Source organism: Oncorhynchus tshawytscha, linkage group LG27 (assembly GCF_018296145.1).
Source record: "Oncorhynchus tshawytscha isolate Ot180627B linkage group LG27, Otsh_v2.0, whole genome shotgun sequence".
Lineage (NCBI taxonomy): Eukaryota > Metazoa > Chordata > Actinopteri > Salmoniformes > Salmonidae > Oncorhynchus > Oncorhynchus tshawytscha.
In genome coordinates this window covers 5083888-5095265 of record NC_056455.1, presented here as the reverse complement: position 1 = coordinate 5095265, position 11378 = coordinate 5083888, and positions in this window count along the sequence as shown.

Sequence of the window (11378 nt, the reverse complement as noted above, 5' to 3'; positions counted from 1 at the left end):
TGGAGTAAGGTTCAGAAAAGACCAAGGAGTAACACATCAGAAGATCACTGACATGTGACAGTTTATGGCCAAGAATATAACAAGATGATAGGAAAAAATAAGCATCACATCCCCATATCATATAGGATAGCTTGTGTTCAGTAGTCATATTCTTTGCCTCATGGATCTCTTTGTGTCCCTGGTTGCATAACTGCCTGCATCAGAAGAAATAAAACATTTTTTTTAAATATATTCTGACACAAAGTTCTGACGTCGAAGCTTGATTAGATTGTTGTATAAATAGATTGATTCATTTTATCTCAATTATGGCAGTTTATTTATTTATGCTGTCCCCATTGAGTGATGGAGATTGCTTATTTTTATGAGAAGAAATTCTCTCTAATTCTCTCTAGATAATCTTTGTGTGTCAACTGTGAGGAAAAATAAATATGGGATTTTGTCGAAAATGTGTTGCATTCTACAGTGTCCTTAATGTACCTGCTCTCAGGGCATGAACCAATTGGAACTTCTAACAGAATGTTTGGATTATTATGGATTATTCAATTACATTGAGCTGATTTCTGACGTGCTGTTCCTTCTTTTTCCGTAGAAGGCTAGACTCAGGTTTTCTGGGTCTCTGTTTTCTCTCTCTCTCTCTCCCTCTGTCTCTCCCAGCTGCCAGCACAACAAAGTTTCATCCACTCAGTGGCATATGTCCTGCATGCAAAATATAACATAGCCAGCAGATGGCGACCTTGTTTAATACACTGAACAAAAATAAAAACGCAACAGTTAGTGTTGTTCCCATGTTTCATGAGCTGAAATAAAAGATCCCAGAAATGTTCCATATGCACGAAAATCTTATTTCTCTCATTGTGTGCACAAATTTGTTTTACTTCTCTCTTAGTGAGCATTTATCCTTTGCCAAGATAATCCATCCACCTGATAGGTTTGCCGTATCAAGAAGCCGATTAAACAGCATGATCATTACACAGGTGCACCTTGTGCTGGGGACAATAAAAGGCCACTCTAAAATGTGCAGTTTTGTCACACAACACAATGCCACAGATGTCTCGAGGGAGCGTGCAATTGGCATGCTGACTGCAGGAATGTCCACCAGAGCTGTTGCCACATAATTTAATGTTCATTTCTACCATAGGTTGCCTCCAATGTCGTTTTAGAGAATTTGGCAGTACAACCAACCGGTCTCACAACCACAGACCATGTGTATGGCGTTATGTGGGTGAGTGGTTTTCTGATGTTAAGGTTGTGAACAGAGTGCTCCATGGTGACCGTGGGGTTATGGTATGGGCATAAGCTACGGACACACTTGCATTTTATTGATAGCAATTTGAATGCACAAAAATACCGCAGCCAGATCTTTAGGCCCATTTTTTTTTAAGGTATCTGTTACGGCTTTCTTCGGGTGAAAGAGAGTCGGACCAAAATGCAGCGTGGTTAAATCGATACATGTTTAATAGAAGAATAAACACGATAAATACAAAAACAACAAACGGAATGTGAAAACCTATACAGCCTCTCTGGTGACAACTAACACAGAGACGGGAACAATCACCCACGAAACACTCGAAGAATATGGCTGCCTAAATATGGTTCCCAATCAGAGACAATGAGAATCACCTGCCTCTGATTGAGAACCGCCTCAGGCAACCATAGACTTTGCTAGAACACCCCACTAAGCCACAATCCCAAAACCTACGAAAAACCCCCATACATAAACACAACACAAAATAAACCCATGTCACACCCTGGCCTGACCAAATAAATAAAGAAAACACAAAATACTAAGACCAGGGTGTGACAGTATCTGTGACCAACAGATGCATATCTGTATTCCCAGTCATGTGAAATCTAGCGATTAGGGCCTAATGAATTTATTTCAATTGCCTGATTTCCTCCTGTGATCTGTAACTCAGCAAAATCTTAGAAAATGCTTCATGTTTGCGTTTATATTTTTGTTCTGTATAATTCACAGACCTGTCATCAATGATGTTAATAGTACCATTGCAGTTATTGTACATCATCTGAACGCTGTACAGTCCAGTGTTAAGGTGATTGTATCGATGATAATGGTAAGGCTAGTACTAGAGAGATTGTCTCACAAGCACAGACACTCAAAGCGGAGAACCTCAATAATGCAGGAACGTGAGTCTAAGCCGATCCGAAATCAGTTCTTATATACAGTGGGTCACTAGAGCAGAGTTCAACGTTCGTCTCGGGTTAACAGGTAGGCCTACTAGAAGATCAACTTGGTGGCCTTACGATTAGAGTGTCCGCCCTTTGATTCGAAGTTTGGGAGCTCGATCTCCTGCCGAGCCATACCAAAGATTGTTAAAATAGGACCCGATTGCGTTTCTGCTTTGCACTCAGCATTAAGGAGATTTGGGGTAAGGCCCTGTGATAGGCTAGTGTCCTCTCCAGGGCGTGTAATTGTACATCAAGCTGCCTCGTGCTACAGAAACAGGAGATATGCTCCTGGTCCTATGAGAGGTTCCAGCTTGCACGAGCCTGCTACTTACCCACTACTAGAAGATCAAAACCCCATGAAGTGCAAAGCAAATGACGCACATGTGCAAATAGCATGTAAACAACACATATGTTAACTTAATATACTGACTCTGTCTGGAGTCACTGGAATCAGTTAGATGTCATGTTCAAAACAAGAAACACAATTGATAGAGCAGACACTGGGTTCCTCCCCACATGATAGAGCATGGTGTTTACTCTATACATGCCAACTCTATGTTTAGCCAACTGTTAAAAATGCCACCTCTCCCACAGTTGAGCCTGTGCTACACACACGGACCTCCCCTTCCGCTTTACAAGCTTGTCTCGCACTATCTAATTCCACCGTAAATCAAGGTCTCATCCCCTAATATGAAACTATAGCCTACCACAGTCAGACAATCTATTTACAGTATGTGGGTATTTGGACTATCAGTGTCTAAATGAAGTGTCAACTTCCTCCACTCAGGACATACCGCTGTGCTCATCAAATACACTTCTCCCAATCATTTCATGTTTGCTCAACTTTAATTAAACCGTTGAGTTGGATTAGACATACATGGAATATTACTAGTCTGAGCTGTCAAGTCTCTGATCGTTAGCTCGGCCTACAGTCACAGTGGAGGCAGCATATACACGTCATGACCAAAAGTATGTGGACACCTGCTCATTCGAACATCTCATTCCAAGATCATGGGCATTAATATAGAGTTGGTCCCCCATTTGCTGCTATAAAAGCCTCCACTCTTCTGCGAAGGCTTCCACTAGATGTTGGAACATTGCTGCGGGGACTTGCTTCCAGTCAGCCACAAGGTCATTAGTGAGGTTGTGCACTAATGTTGGGTGATTTAGAACTGGCTTGCAGTCGGCGTTCCAATTCATCCCAAAAGTGTTCAATGGTGTTGAGGTCAGGGCTCTGTGCAGGCCAGTCAAGTTCATCCACACCGATCTCGACATAGCAATTCTGTATGGACCTCGCTTTGTGCACAGGGGAATTAAAAAATATATCGAAATATTTTAACCTTGATTTAATGAGGCAAGTCAGTTAAGAACAAATTCTTATTTACAATGATGGCCTACCCCGGGTGACCCTGGGCCAATTGTGCGCCGCCCTATGGCACTCCCAATCACGGATGGTTGTGATGGCAAAACGTGGGATGGTAAAACGTGATTCATCACTCCAGAGACCACGTTTCCACTGCTCCGGAGTCTAATGTTGTTGAGCTTTACACCACTCCAGCTGACGCTCTGTATAGCGTGTGGTGATCTGCGGTGTGCGTGCGGCCATGGAAACCCATTTCATAAAGCTCCCGACAAACGGTTATTGTGCTGAAGTTGCTTCCAGAGGCAGTTTGGAAATTGGTAGTGAATGTTGCAACTGAGGACAGAAGATTTGTATGAGTTACGCGCTTCAGCACTCAGCAGTCCCCTTCTGTGAGCTTGTGTGGCCTACCACTTCGTGGCTGAGCCATTGTTCGTTTCCACTTCACAATAACAGCACTTACATTTGACCGGGGCAGCTCTAGCAAGGCAGAAATTTGACGAACTGACTTGTTGGAACGGTGGCATACTATGACAGTGCTACGTTGAAAGTCACTGAGCTCTTCAGTACGGGCCATTCTACTGCCAATGTTTGTCTATGGAGATTGCCTGGCTGTGTGCTCGGCGTTATACACCTGTCAACAACGTGTGTGGCTGAAATAGCCCGAATCCACTCATTTGAAGGGGTGTCCACATACTTCCGTATATATAGTGTACATGTGATTTCAGATTGTCTAGACAGGCGTACTAATGTCAGACAGTGACCTTCCCAGGTGTGTAGTGGGTACTCCCAAAGAGTCACGTGCTAAAGAAAAGTACCATACAATCCTAATACATAAATAACATGTATGAATACAGTCCTTATGGACTCTACACCTCAGTTTCACACTTTCCACAGTGTTGACTTTGAGTCTGCAATTCTAGACATGTTTTGGATTTTCTACAGAAATAAATCAATAGCGGTCAATAAATATTTAATTGACTTCACCATTTCAAAAACCAGATGTTTACTAGGTACTAGGTAAACATACATTGATTGACTGGTGTTTATTGTCCGTCAAGAGGAAATTCTTCCCACAGCTCACCACAAGCCTACATACACAACAAGAAAATAAAAAACATCCCTGATTCCTTACATGTAAACATATGTAATTGTGTCCTGTCACTTCTTGGGTTTCACTGGGTGCCGAACGCTTGGCATCCCATGGTCCATTACCATGGCACTCCCGACTTGACCACAGCTAGTCATTTCCATGTCAACAAACCTATACTAGGCTGGGTAGGAGTGAGTGGGGGTTGTTTTTACTGGGTGAGAGGTCGAGGGAGAGGGGCTTTCTAAGAAGAGTTCAGGTTACTCGGCCAATCTTTCCCAAGCAAGATGTGATTAATAAGTGTTTGCCAATTTACAATCTATTAATACATGGTTATTCATGTCGTATTAATATATTAATAGCGGTTATTAATACCGGTTTCTGTTCGTCACCTAATTTGACGATTAAACGTGTCGAAATGTGTGCTCTTAGAGTGCACTGTGAGAAGGATCTTTCCAAGGAACAAACGTTTGGACAAATTGGGCAAGACCCATCTCATCTCATTTGACATTATTTCCTGTTAACCCTGGTCCAGTACAACACTGTTTCTACGGCAAGAGGAGGGTGAAGGACCATGATGACCAGGAAGATGATTGCCGTGTGGGATTTTTGGGCGTTTTTTTTTTTTTACATTCGTGACTAATAAAAGTGATCTAATCTAACGGGTCATCAGACGTCGGTAGTACTAGCTATTTCTACTTAAGCTAATATACAGCTAATATATTTATATATGTATTCTGTATTACTATGTGATGTCTTTTGAAAACGGTTGAAATGACCATCTACAAAAATGTTATTTCGAGAGTGTATATAGCATAGAAAGTCTGGAGTCAATGCACGTAACCGTTGCTTCACCTGAATGCCGTGTGGCCTGTGGTGTAACGCATAGCGATCTAATCGGCCTGATGCTAGCGAAAAGCCAGTTAATACACTCGGCCTTGTTTATCCAATCGACTGTTCACTCAGATCTAATGTTTTTGTCATTTCCCCCCTGTAGGCCACGGGTAAAGCAACAGGTTGGTGCATTGCTTGTTGGCCTGGAAAAGCGAGTATCCATTGACTGGCAGTGGGCCATTGTGCTATGTGCTTACACAGCATTTCAGTCTGAGGGCATTAGGCAGCTAGCACTCTCCGTACTGATATATACTGTGTTACGGAATCAACATATTCCTATCTCTCTCTCTTGTTTGGGCACACAACAATGTAACCTAATTGAGCAACATTGTGTATATTGCACTGTATATTTCCTTGAATTTGGCCTCCTTTAGTGTATATATGACACCACTGGTGTACTTTAGACGGTTAGGACACTATTGTAGGCCAGGCTACATGGTTTGCACACTAGTAGGCTATACAGCGAACACTGTCAAAGCAGCAGGACAGTATACTATTCCCTGCACTGACCCCACCAATACCAAGATGGAATCCAACGGATCGTTATATAATCCTGTACTTTGAGCGCGGTCCCTCATGTCTACTGGTCCGATTAACTGGATCACTGCCCTGTGTTTATAGTACACCACCACAACAACTAATCATTCTAAATCACACATGGCCCTTCAACTCAGACTCTTCCTCTCCTTGTCTCTCTGTCTGATCACGTCCCTTCACAAGCTAGCCAATGAGTAAACACGGGTATGTAGCTACATCAAAAGACAGGTGCTGGTCAACTGGATTTACTGTGCCCTCTTGTCTACATGCTGAATTAGGATGAATCATCAACATCTCCTTGGATGATCATGCCCATACCCTGTCTTTTAAGAGGGTAGAATCCCCAGACACTCTCACTCTCTCTCACTCACTCACACATTTAATTTAAAGGCTTTATTGGCATGGGAAACAATTTGCATACCGCCCCGACAGATCCACAGATGTCTCAATCGCACTCCACACTGCCCTTTCCCACCTGGACAAAAGGAACACCTATGTGAGAATGCAGCTCAGCGTTCAACACCATAGTGCCCTCAAAGCTCATCACTAAGCTGAGGACCCTGGGACTAAATACCTCCCTCTGCAACTAGATCCTGGACTTCCTGACGGGCCGCCCCCAAGTGGTAAGGGTAGGCAACAACACGTCTGCCACGCTGATCCACAACACTGGGGCCCCTCAGGGGTGTGTAGTCAGTCCCCTCCTGTACTCCCTGTTCAACCACAACTGCGTGGCAAACACGACTCCAACACCATCATGAAGTTTGCTGACGACACAACAGTGGTAGGCCTGATCACCGACAATGATGAGACAGCCTATAGGGAGGAGGTCAGAGACCTGGCAGTGTGGTGCCAGGACAATGACCTCTCCCTTAATGTGACAAAGGAGCTGATCGTGGACTACAGGAAAAGGCGGGCCCGAACAGGCCCCCATTAACATCGACGGGGCTGTAGTAGAGCGGGTCCAGAGTTTCAAGGTCCTTGGTGTCCACATCACCAATGAACTATCATAGTCCAAACACGCCAAGACAGTTGTGAAGAGGGCATGACAACACCTTTTCCCCCTCAGGAGACTGAAAAGATTTTTCATGGGTCCCCAGATCCTCAAAACCTTCTCCAGCTGCACCATCGAGAATATCCTGACTGGTTGCATCACCGCCTGGTATGGCAACTGCTTGGCGTCTGACCGTAAGGAGCTACAGAGGGCAGTGTGTACGGCCCAGTACATCACTGGGGCCAAGCCTCCTGCCATCCAGGACCTATATAATCGGCGGTGTCAGAGAAAGGCCCAAAAATTTGTCGGAGACTCCAGCCACCCTAGTCATAGACCTGTTTTCTCTGCTACCGCACGGCAAGCAGTGCCGGGGCGCCAAGTCTAGGACCAAAAGGCTCCTTAACAGCTTCTACCCCAAGCCATAAGACTGCTGAACAATTAATCAAATGGCCGCTGGACTATTTACATTGACACCCCCCACCATTTATTTTGTACACGGCTGATTCTTGCTGTTTATTATCTATGTATAGTCGTTTCACCCCTACCTACATGTACAAATTACATCGACTAACCTGTACCCCCACACATTGACTCGGTACCGATAGACCCTGTATATAGCCTCGTCATTGTTATTTTAGGGTTACTTTTTATTATTTTTTACTTTAGTTTATTTGGTAAATATTTTCTTAACTCTTCTTGAACTGCTATGTTGGTTAAGGGCCTGTGAGTAAGCATTTCACGTTAAGGTCTACACTACGTATGTGCCAAATAAAGTTTGATTTGATTTTCATTGCTAAAGCAAGTGAAATAGATAATAAACAAAGGTGAAATAAACAATAAGAAATGTACAGTAAACATTACACTTACAACAGTTACAAGTGTTGGTGTCATTATGTATATATACAGTGGGGCAAAAAAGTATTTAGTCAGCCACCAATTGTGCAAGTTCTCCCACTTAAAAAGATGAGGGGCCTGTAATTTTCATCATAGGTACACTTCAACTATGACATACAAAATGAGAAAAAAAATCCAGAAAATCACATTGTAGGATTTTTAAATGAATTTATTTCCAAATTATGGAGGAAAATAAGTATTTGGTCAATAACAAAAGTTTATCTCAATACTTTGTTATATACCCTTTGTTGGCAATGACAGAGGTCAAATGTTTTCTGTAAGTCTTCACAAGGTTTTCACACACTGTTGCTGGTATTTTGGCCCATTCGTCCATGCAGATCTCCTCTAGAGCAGTGATGTTTTGGGGCTGTTGCTGGGCAACACGGACTTTCAACTCCCTCCAAAGATTTTCTATGGGGTTGAGATTTGGAGACTGACTAGGCCACTCCAGGACCTTGAAATGCTTCTTAAGAAACCACTCCTTCGTTGCCCGGGCGGTGTGTTTGGGATCATTGTCATGCTGAAAGACCCAGCCACGTTTCATCTTCAATGCCCTTGCTGATGGAAGGAGGTTTTCACTCAAAATCTCACAATACGTGGCCCCATTCATTCTTTCCTTTACACAGATCAGTCGTCCTGGTCCCTTTGCAGAAAAACAGCCCCAAAGCATGATGTTTCCACCCCCATGCTTCACAGTAGGTATGGTGTTCTTTGGATGCAGCTCAGCATTCTTTGTCCTCCGAACACGACGAGTTGAGTTTTTACCAAAAAGTTCTATATTGGTTTCATCTGACCATATGACATTCTCCCAATCTTCTTCTGGATCATCCAAATGCTCTCTAGCAAACTTCACACGGGCCTGGACATGTACTGGCTTAAGCAGGAGGACACGTCTGGCACTGCAGGATTTGAGTTGCTGGCGGCGTAGTGTGTTACTGATGGTAGGCTTTGTTACTTTGGTCCCAGCTCTCTGTGGGTCATTCACTAGGTCCCCCCGTGTGGTTCTGGGATTTTTTCTCACCGTTCTTGTGATCATTTTGACCCCACGGGGTGAGATCTTGCGTGGAGTCCCAGAACGAGGGAGATTATCAGTGGTCTTGTTTGTCTTCCATTTCCTAATAATTGCTCCCACAGTTGATTTCTTCAAACCAATCTGCTTACCTATTGCAGATTCAGTCTTCCCAGCCTGGTACAGGTCTACAATTTTGCTTCTGGTGTCCTTTGACAGCTCTTTGGTCTTGGCCATAGTGGAGTTTGGAGTGTGACTGTTTGAGGTTGTGGACAGGTGTCTTTTATACTGATAACAAGTTCAAACAAGTGCCATTAATACAGGTAACGAGTGGAGGACAGAGGAGCTTCTTAAAAGAAGTTACAGGTCTGTGAGAGCCAGAAATCTTGCTTGTTTGTAGGTGACCAAATACTTATTTTCCACCATAATTTGCAAATAAATTCATAAAAAATCCTACAATGTGATTTTCTGGATTTTCTTTCTTCTAATTTTGTATGAAGTGTGATAAAAAGTACAGGCCTCTCTCATATTTTTATGTGGGAGAACTTGCACAATTGGTGGCTGACTAAATACTTTTTTTGCCCCACTGTATATAGTGTAGTAATGATGTGTGAATAGTTAAAGTACTTAAGGGAAAATAAATAAACACAAATATACAGTTGAAGTCAGAAGTTTACATACACCTGAGCCAAATACATTTAAACTCAGTTTTTCATAATTCCAAACATTTAATCCCAGTAAAAATTCCCTGTCTTTGGTCAATTAGGATCACCACTTTATTTTAAAAATGTGAAATTATTTAAGCTTTTATTTATTTCATCACATTCCCAGTGGGTCAGAAGTATACATACACTCAATTAGTATTTGGTAGCACTGCCTTTAAATTGTTTAACTTGGGTCAAATGTTTCGGGTAGCCTTCCACAAGCTTCCCACAATAAGTTGGGTGAATTTTGGCCGATTCCTCCTGACAGAGCTGGTGTAACTGAGTCAGGTTTGTAGGCCTCCTTGCTCACGCACGCTTTTTAAGTTCTGCACACACATTTTCTTTGAGGGCTCTTCTCCAGGTGTATTTCTCTGTAGGTGCTGGCTTTGTTATGGAAGGTTTGGGAATTGCTTATTTTTAGGTGGTTGTAGAATTTAACAGTTATTTTCTGGATTTTGATAATTAGCAGGTATCGCCCTAATTCTGCTCTACATGCATTATCTGGTGTCATATTATGTCTATATACAGTGTTGTAACCATATGCAAATAGTTAAAGTACAAAGGGGGAAATAAATTAACATAAATATGGGTTGGATTTACAATGGTGTTTGTTCTTCACTGGTTGCACTTTTCTTGTGGCAACAGGTCACATCTTGCTGCTGTGATGGCACACGGTGGTATTTCACCCAGTAGATATGGGAGTTTATCAAAATTGGGTTTGTTTTTGAATTCTTTGTGGATCTGTGTAATCTGAGGGAATTATGCATCTCTGCTATGGTCATACATTTGGCAGAAGGTTAGGAAGTGCAGCTGTTTCCACCCCATTTTGTGGGCAGTGTGCTCTCTCTCTCTGTCTACCTCTTGCTCTCTCTCACACACATGTGCACACACACACACACACTAAAGAGGAATTTGGCTGGTGATAATTAATTATAATTTATTACATTTCTATAGTGCTTTTAAGAGCAAAAAACAAACAAGCAATATATCATGACGGTTCAACCAATAGAGGGCGAATCTTTGAAAGCTCCATCCTCTGAAGATAGAGAGGGTTCGTTCATGGCTTGAGCAAAGGGAACTGGACAGAGGATGGTGATGGAGTCTGCTGATGATCTTGTAGAGGGCAAGTCTGGGAAACAGCCTGAGTCTTATAGCCTCTTCCAGTCTGTGTAGCACCACTTGGCTGATACCTCAGCAGCTCTGGATGCCAGAAAGCTCGCCACGCAAAGTTCAGAATAGTAGCCAGTCGTCCTCACTACGAACCCTCTGCCTCTGGTATAAGCAGCCCACTCTAACCATTTGATTCCCGTCCCTCACTGCTGCTGTTGTCATTGACCATCGACCCAAGCCTGTTCTCCCTCTCTCTCCCTATCTATTCTCTCTATCTATGTTCTGTACCGTGCCTCACCTTGTTGATGGAAACACATGCTCTGTCATGTCTATATTGTGTTCTTAACCTTGTTATGGAAACACAGTGGCACGCCCACTCCAACTCTCACCTCGTTGTGAATGAACACCATAAAAGGATTATGGTGGCGTGTTTACTACTATAGCATACAACGGCACCACTTGATTTTACTGTCCTGTCTTAGATGGTATTTGCCTGGTATTGTCTGAGGGAACATATTTTCTAGATGGTAACAAGCAGGAAGAAAAACTAACTTTCCAGTTATGTACTTCATCATTTTTTGTTGTTGCAAAAGACTGAAATT